This window comes from Balaenoptera borealis (assembly GCF_965194805.1).
Source record: "Balaenoptera borealis genome assembly, chromosome: 2".
NCBI lineage: Eukaryota > Metazoa > Chordata > Mammalia > Artiodactyla > Balaenopteridae > Balaenoptera > Balaenoptera borealis.
Window position 1 is genome coordinate 101127721 of NC_138867.1, and position 17587 is coordinate 101145307.

A 17587-nucleotide genomic window follows, 5' to 3' on the forward strand; every position below is an offset into this window, starting at 1 on the left:
ACTGGTGCCAAGTGAGGATCCTTGGCTTTGCACAGGAAAGAATTCAAGAGTGAGCCATAGTAAAGTGAAAGTGAGTTTATTTAGAGAGATACATTCCATTGGCAGAAAGTGGGTCCATCTCAGAAGGTGAGACTGACCCCAGGCTGTGCTTGCTGGTGACTAGTTTTTATGGGCTGGGTAATTTCATAGGCTAGCGAGTGGGAGGAATATTTTAACTATCTTGGAGAAGGGGTGGGGATTTCCAGGAATTGGGCTGCCGCCCACGTTTTGGCCTTTCATGGTCGGCCTCAGAACTGTCATGACACCTGTGGTTGTATCACTTAGCATATGCTAATGTATTGCAATGAGTATATAATGAGGCTCAAGGTCCACTGGAAGTTGAGTCTTCTGCCATCTTAGGCCTAATAGGTTCTAACCAGTTTTTGTTGTATCTTTAATGGCTGTGTCATTCTTTTAATGATTGTGTCCTGCCCCTTTCCCTCCTGTCTCAGAGGTATATATGATTATTATTCCCATTTAAGGAGAAAAGTTATTTAGTTACTTAATGATATGTACTCTGATATACCTTGAGGTTTACATTTATTAACCAGAATATTTTTAGAAATGATCTTATATTTCAGTCTTCCTGACATAAGTAAATCTTAAGCAAAAGGCAAAAGAGTTGTCTTTCTCAGCAGAGGAATACCAGATCTTTAATCTTATTTATTACTAACTCTGTAACACTGGTGATAAAAAGACTAAGGGCAGGATCAAAATATACAAGTCAAAACATCTTGCTTCAGTAATCAGAAGCCATGAGGTACAGAGTAGAACTATTTTAGATGGTAATGCTGTAGACAATTGAGAATAGAATAGCACAGAGAGTACATTTTGAAGATAAACTGTTGGATTGAAATCCTGGGTCTGGAAGTTCTTAGCTATGTTAATTTCACAAGTTTCTGTATTTCTTTAACTCTTGGTTTTCTCATCTTCAAAATGAAGTTGTTGGGCTTGCTCTAGGCAAGGCAGATATAATATAAGGCAGATAGCATAGCATTTGTCTTCAATAAATATTAGTTATTGAATCTGTATTACTATTATTATTGTTTTTATATTAAAACAGATAGAAAGAAACAAAAAGAGAGGCATTTAGTCTTCATGAAAATAGGCTATTGAGGCTACCTCTGTTTCTGTTGAACTTATTTCCTGTTTTTTATTTCCTTTTACAATTTACCCCTGTCAAGTAAAGCATTCTAAGTGTATGTCTCTTTCTTACAACTAGAAAAGCTGAAGGCAAGTTGTTAATACCAGTAATTAATTAGCCAGTTTTAGGTAAAATCAGTTGAATTTTAATTTCCTCACAGTTCATTACAATTAAAAAATATCTCAGATGGGGAAAGTTGGCTATGGGCAAAAATTGGGCCCATTAGCTCTTCTCTTTTGCTGTACAGAACAAGATAAATAATAGTGCTTGAAAATAAGAACTTAATCATTTTCATTATTTTGTTGGTTATCGTCATACGAATGATCATAAAAACTGCTTTGACATGAATATTTTTGAACTATAAGGTCATGATATTTCTCATTTAAGATTAAATAATAAAGTAATAATTGTAGAATGATAACAGATAAATTGAGATCATAGGCTTGGAGAGTTGATGATGTCTAACTAATGCAAATATAAGCCTCTTACAGTTGTGAGTTTGAGGAATTTTAATGAATCATATACATAAAACAAAAATGACATTTCTCATCTCTGGATTTAAATAGGAAAAAAACCTATGATATTCATATTTCTAATCGTTCTATGAAGCTTTTGACAACTGCATTAGAGTAAAAATTTATCATTCACCTAAGATGCACTACATAAATAGAGGAGTAATTACATATAAACTTAGAATGTAAAAGTATGTTTTAATATAGCTACTTTGTTGGTAACTTTATTGTTAACTTCATTAGCATGTTACTCTAGTAGTTTTTTAAACTGTGAATATTTGTAGTTATGTACTGAGGTCTTACTTGGAATCAAATTTGACACAAAAATAATGGAAATGGTTTCCGTTTATTAAGAAATGTGTTCAGCAGGAATTCCCTGGCGGCCCAGTGGTTGGGACTCAGCGCTTTCACTGCCGAGGGCCGGGGTTGGATCCCTGGTTGGAGAACTAAGGTCCCATGGGCCACACTGCGTGACCAAAAAATAAAAAAAAAGAAATGTGTTAAGCAAATTTTTCTATATTCTCAAATTGTGGTATATTTATATGAGTATTGGTTTCATAATGAGTGAAAATAATAAGAGCAAATGTGAACCAAGGCTTACTATTACTAGACACTCTGTGCTACAGGCCTCATGTGCATTAGCTCTTTGATTTTATTATTTATCAGCTTTAATCTATCTCTTCAAAGAATTAAATTATTTTTATTCTGTTGTAGAGTGTGAAAAATGATACAGAAAAATGGTAACTTTGTTTTTGCTTAGTCTAAAAATATATTTTTTTATAATGATGTAACTTTATTATATTATTTTTTAGCATATTTCCTTTCAAACATCCTTATTGGTACAAACAGAAAATGCAGTGATTAAGAGTTGTCCATTGATTTTTATAGCATTATTCCTTAAAATTTCCTTTTAAACATATATTATAATTCGTAGCACCCCAATAATTTTAGAGCTCCTTCACTGTCTTACGAAAACATTTATCTCATAAAGGATCTGTATCCAAAATATAAAAAGAACTCTTAAAACTCAATAATAAGAAAACAAAAAGTGTGAAAAAGACACATACTATATGATCCCAATTATATAACATTCTCAAAAATATAAAAATATAGATAGCATAACAGTTTCAGTGTTTGATAGGCGTTCAGAGGGAAGGATGGAGGGTTGAATAGGTGAAACATAATGTGTTTTTTTTTTTCCTTTTTAGATAACATATCGTAATAGTCAATACATGACATGCATTTGTCAAAATCCGTAAAATTTTATAGCACACAAAGTGAACCTTAATATATGCAAATTCAAAAAATTATTTAAGAGATTGGGAAATCCCAGAAAGAAATGCAGAATATGTGAGAACCTAACTGTATTACAAATGTGTGAAACAATCTTTCTTAAGGGGTTAGTTGTAAAAGGTTCTGACCAAGTAACTTTGGATATGAGTGGAATCTCCAAGACTAAAGTCAAAAGGAACTGCACATACACACTGAATGCTAGTTAATAAAGCTGTTTCTCCCTGAAGTACAAGTTAATTCTGATGCTACTATACATGTATAATGGAATTGAACATTTAATTAAATGAATGGTGGATGGTGGGAACCAGGTTTCTCAGTGTTGCAATGAATTTACAGATTAACAATGAGTGTAGGCCAGAATGATCCATGTGACAATGGATTGCAGTTGGAGACATCGATAAGAGCTCGTATTTAGCTATTATACACACACATACACACACACACAGATGGTTATGTATAGGAATAATTATAGATATGTGTGTATGCAAATACACACATGTATTTCTTTGTGCTGTCATCCAAAGTAGCCTAAAAGCTATGACACTTCAGTAGTAATGAACACACATAGTGCCCAGATCTTGATTTTTAATAAAAGGAACCAGGGATCCTTGGAGAATGGCTGATTCTAAGACTGGGACCGGAAATACACAACATGATCTTGGAGCATCTTTTAGTACCAGAAAGTAAGGACGTGTTAAAGCACACACACCACATTGATACAGATCTGTCAAAGGGACAGAAAGAACTCCAACTGCCAAAGGTAGAACAATTTGGGTCACAAAAAAAGTAGTATTGAATTATAAATCAAAGTATAAAATAAACTTCCATGAGTCTATATTGATACAAATAAATGTTTAAATATGTAAGTGGAGGAGAAGAGGCTTATCTCTTATGCAGGATAATTCCAAATAATTGATGTAAATACTACGCCTTCAAGGAGGGGGAGCATAACTTACAACCTCTGAAGTGTAAGTAATGCACAGTGACTTCCTTCCCAAAGAGCAAGAAGATTTCTTTCTTTCTTTTTTTTTTTTTAATTGAAGTATAGTTGATTTACAATGTTGTGTTAATTTCTGCTGTAGAGCAAAGTGATTCAGTTATACATACATATATATATATATATATATATATATATATACATTCTTTTAAAAGTTCTTTTCCATTATGGTTTGTCACAGGATATTCAGTATAGTACCTTGTGCTATACAGTCGGACCTTGTTGTTTATGTATTCTATATATAATAATTTACATCTAATTCTACACTCTCAATCCATTCTTCCCCCACTCCCACCCCCTCTTTGCAACTACAAGTCTGTTCTCTATGTCTGTGAGTCCTTTTCTGTTTTGTAGATAAGTTCATTTGTGTTTATGATTCCACATATCAGTGATATCACATGGTATTTGTCTTTTGCTTTCTGACTTACTTCTCCCAGTATGATAATCTTTAGTTCCATTCATGTTGCTGCAAATGGCATTATTTTGTTCTTTTTTATGGCTAAGAAGTATTCCATTGTATATATGTACCACATCTTTATCCATTCATCTGTCGATGGACATTTAGGTTGTTTCCATGTCTTGGCTATTGTAAATAGTGCTGCAATGAACACTGGGGTGCATGCATCTTTTTGAATTGTAGTTTTGTCCAGATATATGCCCAGGAGTGGGATTGCTGCATCATATGGCAACTCTATTTTTAGTTTTTTAAAGAACCTCCATACTGTTCTCCATAGTGGTTGTACCAATTTACATTCCCACCAACAGTGTAGGAGGGTTCCTTTTTCTTCACACTCTCTCCAGCATTTGTTATTTGTAGACTTTTTAAAGACGGCTGTTCTGACCGGTGTGAGGTGGTACCGCATTGTAGTTTTGACTTGCATTTCTCTAATAATTAGTGATGTTGAGCATCTTTTCATGTGCCTGTTGGCCATCTGTATGTCTTCTTTGCAGAAATGTCTATTTAGGTCTTCTACCCATTTTTCAATTGGGTTGTTTGTTTTTTTGTTGAGGAAGATTTCATCCTAATGTAAAGGGGGTAAAAAAGTGCCATTACAATGGAGACATCTGAGAAGACAGCTTCAGCCAGGTGATCAAGTCAACATCAACACTGATAAATCATGTGGATAGTATGTAAAACTCATGTTGCTATGATGTGATGAAAATGGCACTTTACTTCTGTGGTCTTTCTCCCAAAAGTCCATAACCACAGTCTAGTCATGTGAAAACTACCAGACAAATGCAAATAGTGGAGTATCCTATAAAATATCTATTATTTCCCAAAACTGTCAAGGTCATCCAAAAATAAGGAAAGTCTGAAACTGTCACAGCCAAAAGCAGCCTAAGGAGACATAATGACTAGATGTAATTATGTGGGATCCTGGAACAGAAAAGGGACATTATGTAAAACTATGGAAACCTGAATAAGGTATGGTACAATAATATTCTAGGACTACTGTAACAAAGTACCACAAACTGGGTGGCTTAAATAACAAAAACTTATTTTCTCACAGTTCTGGAGGCTAGAAGTCTAAGATCAGAGTGCTGGCTGGCTTGGTTCCTTTTGTGGGCTGTGAGAGAAAATCTGTTCCATGACTCTCCTAGCTTCTAGTGGTTTGCTGGCAATCTTTAGTGTTCCTTGGCTTAAAGAAGCATCAACCCAATCTCTGCCTCCATCTTCACATTTTTTCCTTGTGTACATGTCTGTCTCCAAATTTCCCCTTTTAATAAGGGCACTGGTCATATATAAAATTAGTTTTAACTTGATTGTTATATGTTTGGAGAGAGAGAGAGACCAAAAAAAAGAAAAAAAGAAAACAACAACAAAAACCCCAACGATACCCTGGTTTCCAAGGACTTATCTAATACCCAATTTAATTTAGAGATATGGTGATATATTGAAATTCCAAGTGTTCAAATTTCTTCCATGTGTTCAATATAATTTTTGCCTTTTCCTTATGGCATGGCTGTGTAAACAGAATATGCATATAGTGCTGAACATTTCACCAGTATGGTAGACTGCACATCACCCCTCTGATGAATGGGGTCCCTTAGTAAGGAAAAGTTCAGAGGCATCATTTCCATGACTAGTGGTTTAGTAATATAACAGAAGAAGAAAATTTTAGCAAAATGTTTTATGCTTTTTCTTTAGATGAAAAATATATACCCTCATGTGTTCCTTTCCTGGGGCCAGGACAAATTACTGCCTAATTTTGAAACTACTTTCTAGAACAAAATGTAATTATTCCTCCTGGAGTTACAGGTAATAAAGGCTTTACTGTATCGTGTCTACTTTCCAGAGAAATGTAAGCAGGATTTAGTGTGTACAAATTCTTGCTAATTGAAAATACCTATCATGTTTTTTTCAAATTTTATGTCATAGGCAATTTACTGCAAGACCTCAGTCAAAACACTTAAATAATCTAAACCCTAATTTTATTTTCTATACTTTTCATTTTTATTTGTTGTCCATGGGGTGTAAAGAAAAAAAACCGTAGGAAGCAACAAAATTAAGAACCATTAAAAAATACTGCCTTTGGGCAACTTGTGTGTCAACATATGCTAGTGGGTATTTTTTTTTTTTTAATAACGTTTTCCCCCAGTGCTATCTTATTATCTGCAACAAATTTTTTTTTTATTATTTATTTATTTATTTATTTATGGCTGTGTTGGGTCTTCGTTTCTGTGCGAGGGCTTTCTCTAGTTGTGCCAAGTGGGGGCCACTCTTCATCACGGTGCGCGGGCCTCTCACTATCGCGGCCTCTCTTGTTGTGGAACACAGGCTCAGTAATTGTGGCTCACGGACCCAGCTGCTCCGCGGCATGTGGGATCTTCCCAGACCAGGGCTCGAACCCGTGTCCCCTGCATTGGCAGGCAGATTCTCAACCACTGTGCCACGAGGGAAGCCCTAGTGGATATTTTTATGTGCATGCTCTTAGTTTGCTCTGCTGAACCTCTTTGTATTTATGCTTTTTCTTATCAGTTCCATAGGAAAGAGAAAAGCTGGAATAGAAATTCAAAACTGTAAGAAAATCATACGTGGGTTGCTTTGTCTGTTAGTGCATAGACTCACTTTGGTTTGAGGAAACATTTTGACATTGATTTTAGAAAAGATTATCAAAGAGAACTTTAACAATGCACTTAATATTTGAAATGTCTACAGCACATAGCTCATTGTATTTACTTTTTCTGATTTTGACCATCCTGGTTTAATAAAAGAAAACCATTAGGATACTGGTTCATTTATGTTAGTTCATTAGCTATAACTTAACATTTGCAAACTAATGTTTGCATTTCTATTAACATCAGAAATTAGAATTTTAGACTTGATGTGATTCAGTATTAATGTTTCTTAATTTTTGTTGAGAAAAGGAACTGCTTATCTATAGACAATGTTGAAAGATTTGTGATTTTCCTGTGTCATGTTATATGTTTTATTTTTGCTATTTCCTGATTATCTTTTTCAATGTTTCTAGTTTTATTTTGTTGTGAAACATATCATGGGAGAAGGCATAGGTTTCCACCAAAATTTGTTTCCAGGAACTTGATTTTTATCAATGAAACATTTTTTAAAACTTTTATTTCAGTCGTTTTTGCTTTTTGTTTGTTTTGTTTCACTTTTCCTTTGTTGAACAAACACTATAATTTTATATGCACTAACAAGTAATTTCAACAATGACTCTCTGTATAGTTTGACAACTTTTCTGATTTAAAGAGAAGAGCTATGATGGTGTGACTTTGGAAGGTCACAAATAAATGTGGGTAAGTTCAGACACAAATGTATTACAAATACCTTCTTTCAGAGGATCATTACTTCTTCAGCCTCTACTCCCCAGGAAGCTACTTAATATGTTACAGGAGTGATGCTGGCCTCTTAAGTCCAATTGATTTTAGCTCAGATAGTGGCTCTGATGCCCATATTAGGGTTATTGCAGGAACATGTTTCTTTGTTACTGGAATAGGGTATGTTAATAATTTATTTGGCTGGGTGGTGGGATATAGACAGAAAAACCCACATGGCTTCTATATGCAATTTCTTTTCTTTTGGAGAGATGGTATAGAGTAAATATTAACACTTCAAATGAGACAGATTTGTTTTACTTTTCACTAATTCCATTATTCCCACAAATTGTTTCACTTCCCTGAACTTAAGTTTCCTACTTAAGATATGTGGGAAAGGTAAACACTGAATACTCTGGCTGTGATATTGTTTCTGACACATCAGCTTTCCTAGTCAAATATTAATTGCATTCAACAAATAGATGATAGTATTTGTTAGGCAGGTTTTACAACAGTACTGAGAAGTAATAAATCTAACATTTGTTTTAAATTTTATATCAGGAAGTTTTAATATAGCCACTGTGAAAAACAGTATGGAGGTTCCTCAAGTAATTAAAAATAGAACTGCCATATGATCCAGCAATTCCATTTCTGGGTGTATATCCAAAGAGAACAAAATCATTATGTTGAAGAGACTGCTGCACCGTCATAGTCATTGCAGCATTATTCCATAGTCAAGACATGGAAACATCCTAAGTGTTGACAGATAAATGGATAAACAAATTGTGATACACACACACACCAGAATATTATTCAGCCATGACTAATTGAACTTTGATTTTATGAATATTTCATGAATAATTGAACTTCTTTCCATTGATATGTCTGTGAGTTTCATTCATATTGTTGTACGTAGCTTTTGATTTTTATTCTCATTGTTATATACTACTATTATGGACATGTACCACAGTTTATCTATTCCAGTGTTGATAGGCATCATTAATAGTGAATTTTGGAGGTTTGGCCTATTATAAATGCTATAAACATTCTAGTCCTTATACTTTTGTAAACACATCTAAGTATTAGGTGTACACCTAAGAAGGAAGGAAGAAAATAGAGAACAAAATTATATAGTTTTAAAATGAAATGTCTTTAAAATATAAATAATAGACCATAGATTCACACATGACCATCTACTTAAGCAAATAATATGAAATATTTTCCATTAGATATCACACATGGCTCTACTGATGTTCAAAGAGTGAAGATTTAACCAATTAGACTTAAATAAAATTAAACACATCTTTGTCTGTCTTTGATGATTCAAATGTACCCTGGAAGGACCTTACATATATAAATAAAAGTTGTTGATTTTGGCCTGTCACAGTGGTGAAAGACTGTTTAAAATAGATCAGCTTAAGCAGATTGCATTATATAAACTGAAAAAATCCAACTCTGGGGAAATTTTTTAGAGTAAAGTTTTGTCTTTCCATCTTCATTTTCACTTAAGAAAAATTTTTTCAGAAAATAATTGGCTGTGAAAACTATCTTTCAATAAAGAATTCTTTTTACTTTTTTCTAAACCTCTAACTTTTACCCATTAAAAAACTCTTTGAATTACAATATGCCTGCATTAATGTCCATCTATCATTAGTTTACAACTCAGTGGATTTTCTCAAACTAAACACACTGCGTAATCAGAGCTGAGATCCAGAAAAAGATCATTATGAGTATTTCCAAAGCCACTGTAGGCTACTTTTCAGTCAGTATCTCTCAAAGTCACTGCTTTTTTGATTTTCAATGTCACAGATTAGTTTCAACTGATCTGTACTTTATGTACATGGGAAGATAAGTACATACACTTTTATAACTTCTTTCAATTGACATTATGTCTGTGAAATTCATCTGTATCGTTGTAGGTAGCTTTTGATTTTTATTCTCTTTGTTATATACTACTTAAAGAAATATGCCACAATTTATATATCTATACAGTATTGATAAACATCATTAATAGAGAAGTTTGCAGTTTTTGGCTATTATTAACAGTGATACTATAAACATTTTAGACCTGTGTTTTTATAAACCTATTTATTAGGTCTACACCTAAGAATGGAGTTGATGAGTTTTATATATCCATTTGTTCAGCTTTAGTAGATACTTCAAATAGTTTTTACAAAGTATTTAAGTGTACTTACATCATCAGTACATGAGAGCTCTGGTTGTATCACATCCTTCCCAAAACTTGGCATTGCCTCTCTTTTGTTTTATCTGTTCTAATAGATATGTACTGGTGTCATTTTATTTGCATTTTTCTGCTGCTTAATGAAGTTGAGCATTTTAAAAAAAAGCATGTCTTTTGGTCGTTTGGGTTTCCTCTTTTGTGAAGGGTATATTCAACTCTTTTCCTAATTTTCTATTGTGTTACCTCTTTTTTTTTCATTAATACATAGAAGTTTTAATATATTCTAAATGAGTCCTTTGTATGATATATGCATTGTAAATGTCTTCTACCTGTATGGGTTACATTGTCTCTGTAGTATCTTTTATTTACATACATTTTTAATACCCAGCTTAATTCCCTCCTTTTTTATAAATTTTCACTTAATCAGCTCAGACTGATCTTTCATGTCACTGATTTCCTAGAAACTATAATCCTCAGTATAGCACAAAAGTCTTCTTTCCCCACAAGACAATAAGCAGCTCAATTCTAGAGATGGGTATATGGTAGATGTTATTTAAATATTTGATGAAATGAATGAACTTTGAAGATATAACTGTTAGTGACAGTTTCCCAAACGGTGCTCTATTTTTTATACCAGTAAATTAAAAAAATGAGTTTAATATAATTTATATTAATAGTAAATTCTGACAAGTAGAATGTTTGATTTAAACGTATCATTTCAAAACATTGAAGTTTTATTTTTCCCCTAAATGGTGAGTATATGAAGACATAATATCAGTGACTGCTTTTTTCCAGAGGTTGGAATACCAAGAGAAAGTTAAAATATGATATGAAACCCACTTATGAAACAAGAATGTCTATGGAACCATTCTTTAATTTAATCAGTTCACATTTGCCCAAATTTGGGGAATACGTAATAAGGATTAGAGAACATTTTGATGTGATCAGAGCAAAAATTAACAGCAAATTATTTAAAAGGGTTAAAACCTAGAATTCATTTATTTATGTTAGACTTCTGGAACCCCCTACCGTTAGGAGCCACGACACTCTGTTATTACCAAGCAACACATCTCAGTCCAAATTGCAGTGTCTTGGGAGATTTAGTTGACTTGGTGATGTCTCATGGCATCATGGGAGTAAGCAGCATGTTATCCCATGCCCAGCTCATAGAGGAAACTCTCACAAAGTTCTATGCTGATTTTACTCTGCAATAAAATAGTGTATTTCACAACTTCTTCAAGCAAAACTCTTTACATTCATCAAAACCATGCATATCCCATCATTGTAGAATAGTAATATCAGAAAAGACACAAGAATAGGGGTTTCAAATGCAGCATTATCTATCCTCCTTCACTTGAATTTGAAAATTTGAAGATGTTTGTCATCTGAGTTCTAAATTCAGCAGTCTTATCTCCCTAAATATCCAGAGATTGTTTTGATATTATAGAATCTAGAAGTATTATTTCACTATAACCAAATCACAAAGGGATGTTGAAAACAGCCTAGCAAACTTATGTCACCAGATAGAATTAGTCATCAAAAAGGCACTATTTAAAGGAAAAGAAGTTTAAAAAGGAATAGTAAATATGGCATCTTGAACACAGACTTGAAGTCAGGTTCTCACTGTAGCTCATCCCATTTGTCTCATCCCTGCTATATATATCCTTTGCATTAAAAAAATTCCCAACTTAGAGTGAAAGAGTTCTTGCCAGGCTACTTTAAAAAAAAACAAAAAACAAAAAACAAAAAAACCCAGCTTTCTTGAGATACAATTCACATACCATAAAAACCATTTTGAAGTGTCCAATTAATGGTTTTTAGTATATTCACCAAATTATGTAACCATTACCACAATCTAATTTTAGAACATTTTATCATCCCAAAAAGAAACCCCATACTTATTAAAGGTCACTTCACATACCAATTCCTAACCCTAACCAACCACTGTGGATTTTTGGTCTTTATGGATTTGTCATATTTAGACATATGTAAGTGAAGTCATACAATGTGGTCTCTTCTCAATCTTAATACAGTTAATTTCACCATATTTTTGTTTCCAGTCAATATAGATGAGTCTTTTCAGAATAGTAAAAAACCACAATACCATTCTATAAAAGGTTTTAAAGAACAAGGGCTAGATATTGTAATTTATTGGTTCTTTCCTTAATATTAATTATTACTCATTTTACTATCTCATACTCTCCTCATCCTGAGATTTCTCTATAGTATATTTATCTATTGATATAATACAATATTTGGTCCCTGGTTTCTTCTATTCTCACTCCTTGGAAATTATCAGTTATTTTGCTATAGAATAAATTGAATATGGTGACTTTCTGATTCTGCCTCTAATTGTACATTTGGAGAAGCTGAAGCAAAAACATAACCCTCAAGAACTCATTATCCTTGTTTTTTTTTAATTAATTAATTAATTAATTAATTTTTTTTTGGCTGTGTTGGGTCTTCGTTTCTGTGCGAGGGCTTTCTCTAGTTGCAGCGAGTGGGGGCCACTCTTCATCGCGGTGCGCAGGCCTCTCACTGTCACGGCCTCTCTTGTTGCGGAGCACAGGCTCCAGACACGCAGGCTCAGTAATTGTCACTCACGGGCTTATTTGCTCCGCGGCATGTGGGATCTTCCCAGACCAGGGCTCGAACCCGTGTCCCCTGCATTGGCAGGCAGATCCTCAACCACTGCGCCACCAGGGAAGCCCCTATCCTTGTTTAATACTCAACAGGTATGGAGAAAAGAATACACTTCATTCAAAATAACTATCTGAGTTTTTATGAGCAGGAAATTACAAGAAAAAAAATGATTACAAAATTATTTGAAAGAAATTAAAGATTTTCAGTAAGAGTTACATTTCTTATGACTTCTATTAAATTCAAAGAATGTTTGAAAGGGGCACATAATTGGCAAATTTAACTTAAGAATAACAAAATAATTCAAGAACAGGTTTGACCAATTCCTTCCCCTGCTCAGACATTGCCTACCACTGTGGTCTTGAGTGAATATACCTAAGTTATTTATATATTGCAATGAAGATAATTAAATAATGGAATGGAACTCCTTTCATATTATGGCATCTGAGAACAAAACTAGCTTAAGACATAATAAAATTGCTCTGTACGGGTGGCTATGCTTGAGAGGACGGAGTTCAAGTTGTGATAACAAAAGATACCTTAGACTGAAACTCTGCAGTATTAGCAAAGTACTCTAGTGCTTGAAAAAGACTTGCTATGTAAAGTGAGTCTTGCATCTCCTATTTCATTAGAATCTCAAAACTAAGTCATCCATCATCCCCTATTAATTTCTCTATGGTAAAACTCAATGTCCTTAACAATCTTGCCCCAAGCTTACATATCCAAACCCACTCCTCTCCTTCCTGCATGTACCCACTCTTCCAGAAACAAAATGCCACTCACTGTCCTCAAACAAATGAAGATGTCTTATGTCTTCATGCCTTTCTTTGCAGACACTGTTTTCTCAGTAACTACTTCTCCCTGCCCACACCTCTGCCTGGTAAATTCCTATTAATATTTTAAGCCACAATTCAGATATCATCTTTTCTTTGCAGTGATATACAACTCATTTGCTCCTTCCTCTGAGTTCCTATAACCCTATTGTTGTATTTGTGTCACAACACACACACACACACACACACACACACACACACACACTGCATCTTGTCTGCTTATTTACATGTCTGTCTTCACTACTGGATTTGTAAGCTCTTTACCTGTAAGATAACAAATAACTCATTTCTGTATTTCTGGTAGCCTTGCATAGTTCATGGTCCAGATTAAGTATACTACATATGTTTGTTGACTAAGTTAAAAATAAGCAAATAGACACAAATTCTTTCTGACAATACCCAAACTATCCTTGCATACACCTTAAATAAATATACCTGCAATATTTTAAAGATTATAAGCATGGAATCAGTTTTCTGGTTATGGATGGCAGAACAAAGGAATTTTTTAACCTATTTTTCTTCTTCAAAATCTATTGAGAGCCAGTACTACTAATAATGCAAGTATCAGCAACAACCTGAACACACTGCCAGTAGCTCTGACCACTACCTGGTGTGAGCCAGAGAATAGCCTGAGAGATAAAACAGCACAACACATAGCTAAAAGCAAGTGTCGCAGTGATGGCAGTTTATCTCATCATCCTTAGATTTGAATGAGATCTGAGCTCTAAGACAGGCCACTACAGAATCAGGAGACATCTGTGTGGAAACCTAATTCATTCTTACAACATGGCAGTGAGTATGATGCTGAAGGAGAAAGCATGCTAAAGTCATTTTTATTGTCCATAACTGAACCTTCAATGCAAAGGAGAATCCTGGATGTCAAGAGGGGTGAAGGAAGGAAAGGAAGCAGCAATTATCAGATCAATGAGCTACACCAACCTACCACTGCTTAAATGCTGATGCTTGGGGGAGTGAAGGTGGGGGTGGGCTTGTGCCCAAAGGAAACAGCCAACTTAGTAAGAGGGCACTCAAAACAATATAAATCAGAGTTGGAGCTCATTCCCTTTCTTGTTCCATTATCTGTCCATTTGACAGTATGCAGTATACAGGCTGTCATGGTTTGAAGATAACTCATAAGCAGGGGCATAAAATACATGACCTTAACCACGGAAACTACAAAAGGAGAGAAAGATACTGAAAGAACATACACTATGGAAGAATTACTTGTAGGGGGGAAACACGATTTCAGACAAATAATTCTTCAAGTTCAAAGAAATTGCAAAGAAATGTGACCTCTCTTTTAAAAAGAGAGTGACACGATAAAGATTTTATAAAAAATATAATAAAAACTATTGACACCCAACCAGAGATGTATGGTATAGGCTTGAAAAAAAATCACTTAAAAGAAAGAGAAAGTAATAAAGATAAAAATGACTCTATGTGGAAAGAGTCAAAGTAAAATGAAGCATGACTGGAGTTTTGAAGAATATGCAGAACAAAAAGTATTCAAAGATGTAAGAGGAAAACATCCCTGAACTAAAGATTATAATCCACACACTGAAAGACCATACTGGGTCTTACGAAAAATTTATTCCAACTCTTTTGATTCTACTGGAAGTAGAACAAAGTCTAAGTGAGCTAATTTCTTCATCCTGTATTGCTAGAAGTACAAGTATATTGTCTGAAGTAGTTTAAATTATGTGGTTTAAAAATGATGTGAAACTCTTATTATTAATCAAAAATTTACCTGACCTTTACAGGGATTATTTATAAAATAATATTTTGTCTGTTAAAGAAAAATTTACTTGCATCTTACCAATATTTTCAGGGCGCCCAAGTTTATATTGCTTCTGTTAAATATAAATTAATTTTATTAGAATAGCTCTTAAATATAGAATACAGCATAATGTAAAATTTAAATGTCATTTTCTTATCTATCAATCTATCCACTAATATTTATTTAATCTACCTACTTACCTGTATGTCCTTCTATCTGCATATGTGATTTGAGAAATGCCTAGAATAGTGTTCATCCCATGTTAGTGATGGTGATTTCTTATGATAGAATTTAGAGTTTGTTGGGGAAATGTTTTTGATTGCTCCTTTGTGTTGTTTGCATTTGTTAATATTAGCATTAATTATTTCTAAAAACATTTTAAGAAGTATAGGTTAGATAATTTTATTGGGATATTTAAAATCTACTGAGCAATTTTGGCCTCACTCTAACATGTTTTTTAAAAAATTCTTTATTATGGTATTTCCCAGAGTGTGTAACACTTATACAAATAAGTAATATGCAAAAACTCTTTTGTCATAAAATAATTTGGGGAAATGCAAAGAAAAACCAAATAGTTTTCTTTAAAGCATGATTATTGAAATATCAATGCTATTGTTTTTTAAGATGCTACAGCAAGGAAAAAATTGTATGCAGTATTTCACAATCATATTTGTCTGTAGATTTCTTATTTTATTCTTTCAAAACTTGTCCTTGAACTAATGTCAAGGGGGCACACTTTGTGAAGTCTCTATTAATGTTTACTGTGGTTTGAAATCCTATGTCCAAGATATTTATTAGTACTTTTTTTTTTTTAATTTATTTTATTTATTTATTTATTTTTGGCTGTGTTGGGTCTTCGTTGCTGCACGCGGACTTTCTCTAGTTGCTGTGAGCCGGGGCTACTCTTTGTTGCGGTGCGCAGGCTGCTCATTGCAGTGGCTTCTCTCATTCTGGAGCACGGGCTCTAGATGCACGGGCTTCAGTAGTTGCGGCACATGGGCTCAGTAGTTGTGGCTCACGGGCTCTAGAGCACAAGCTCAGTAGTTGTGGCACACGAGCTTAGTTGCTCTGCGGCATGTGGGATCTTCCCGGACCAGGGATTGAACCCGTGTGCCCTGCATTGGCAGGCGGATTCTCAACCACTGCGCCACTGGGGAAGCCCATTAGTACTTTTTTTAATTGAATAAAATATTTTTAAAAATTCTACAGTGCTTTATAATTTTCAAAATTTTCACACACATGATTTCATACCATCCCATAATAACTTCCTTTTTCTTTCCCCTACCCCTATACTGCCCCTTCCCCCTTCCCTCTCCCCACTGGTACCACTAGTTTATTCTTTGTATCTGTGAGTCTGCTGCTTTTTTGTTTTATTCACTAGTTTGTTGTATATTTTAGATTACACATATAAGTGATATCATACAGTATTTGTCTTTCTCTGTCTGACGTATTTCACTTAGCATAATGCCCTCCAAGTCCATTCATATTTCTGAAAATGGCAAAATTTCATTCATTTTTATAGCTGAGTAGTATTCCATTGTATATATATACCATATCTTCTTCGTCCATTCATCTGTTGAGGGACACTTAGGCTGCTTCCATATCTTAGCAATCATAAATAATGCTGCTATGAACATTGGGGTGTGTGTATCATTTTGAATTAGTGTTTTTGTTTTTTTCAAATATATACCCAGGAGTGGAAATGTGGGGTCATATGGTAGTTCAATTTTTAGTTTTTTGAGAAGCCTCCATACCGTTTTCCACCGTGGCTCTACCAATTTACATTTCCACCAGCAGTGTACGAGGGTTCCCTTTTCTCTTCATCCTCTTCAACAATTTTTATTTGTGTTCTTTTTGATGATAGCCACTCTGACAGGTGTGAGATGATATCTCATTGTGGTCTTGATTTGCATTTTCCTGATGATTAGTGATGTTGAGCATCTTTTCATGTGCCTGTTGGCCATCTGCATGTCCTCTTTGGAAAAAATGTCTTATCAGTTCTTTTGCCCTTTTTAAAATCAGGTTGTTTATTTTTTTGATGTCGAGTTGTATGAGCTGTTTATATATATTGGATATTAACCACTTATCAGTCATGTCATTTGCAAATATCTTCTCCCATTCAACAGGTTGTGTTTTGGTTTTGTCGATGGTTTCCTTTGCTGTACAAAAGCTTTGAAGTTTAATTAGGTCCCATTTGTTTATTTTTGCTTTTGTTTTCTTTGCTTTAGGAGATAGATGCAGAGAAATATTGCTGCAATTTATGTCAAAGAGACATCTGCCTATGATTTCCTCTAGAAGTTTTATAGTATCCAGTCTTATATTTAGGTCTGTAATCTATTTTGAGTTTATTTTAGTATTAGTACTTTTTATATGAAGGAATTACATACTCTAAT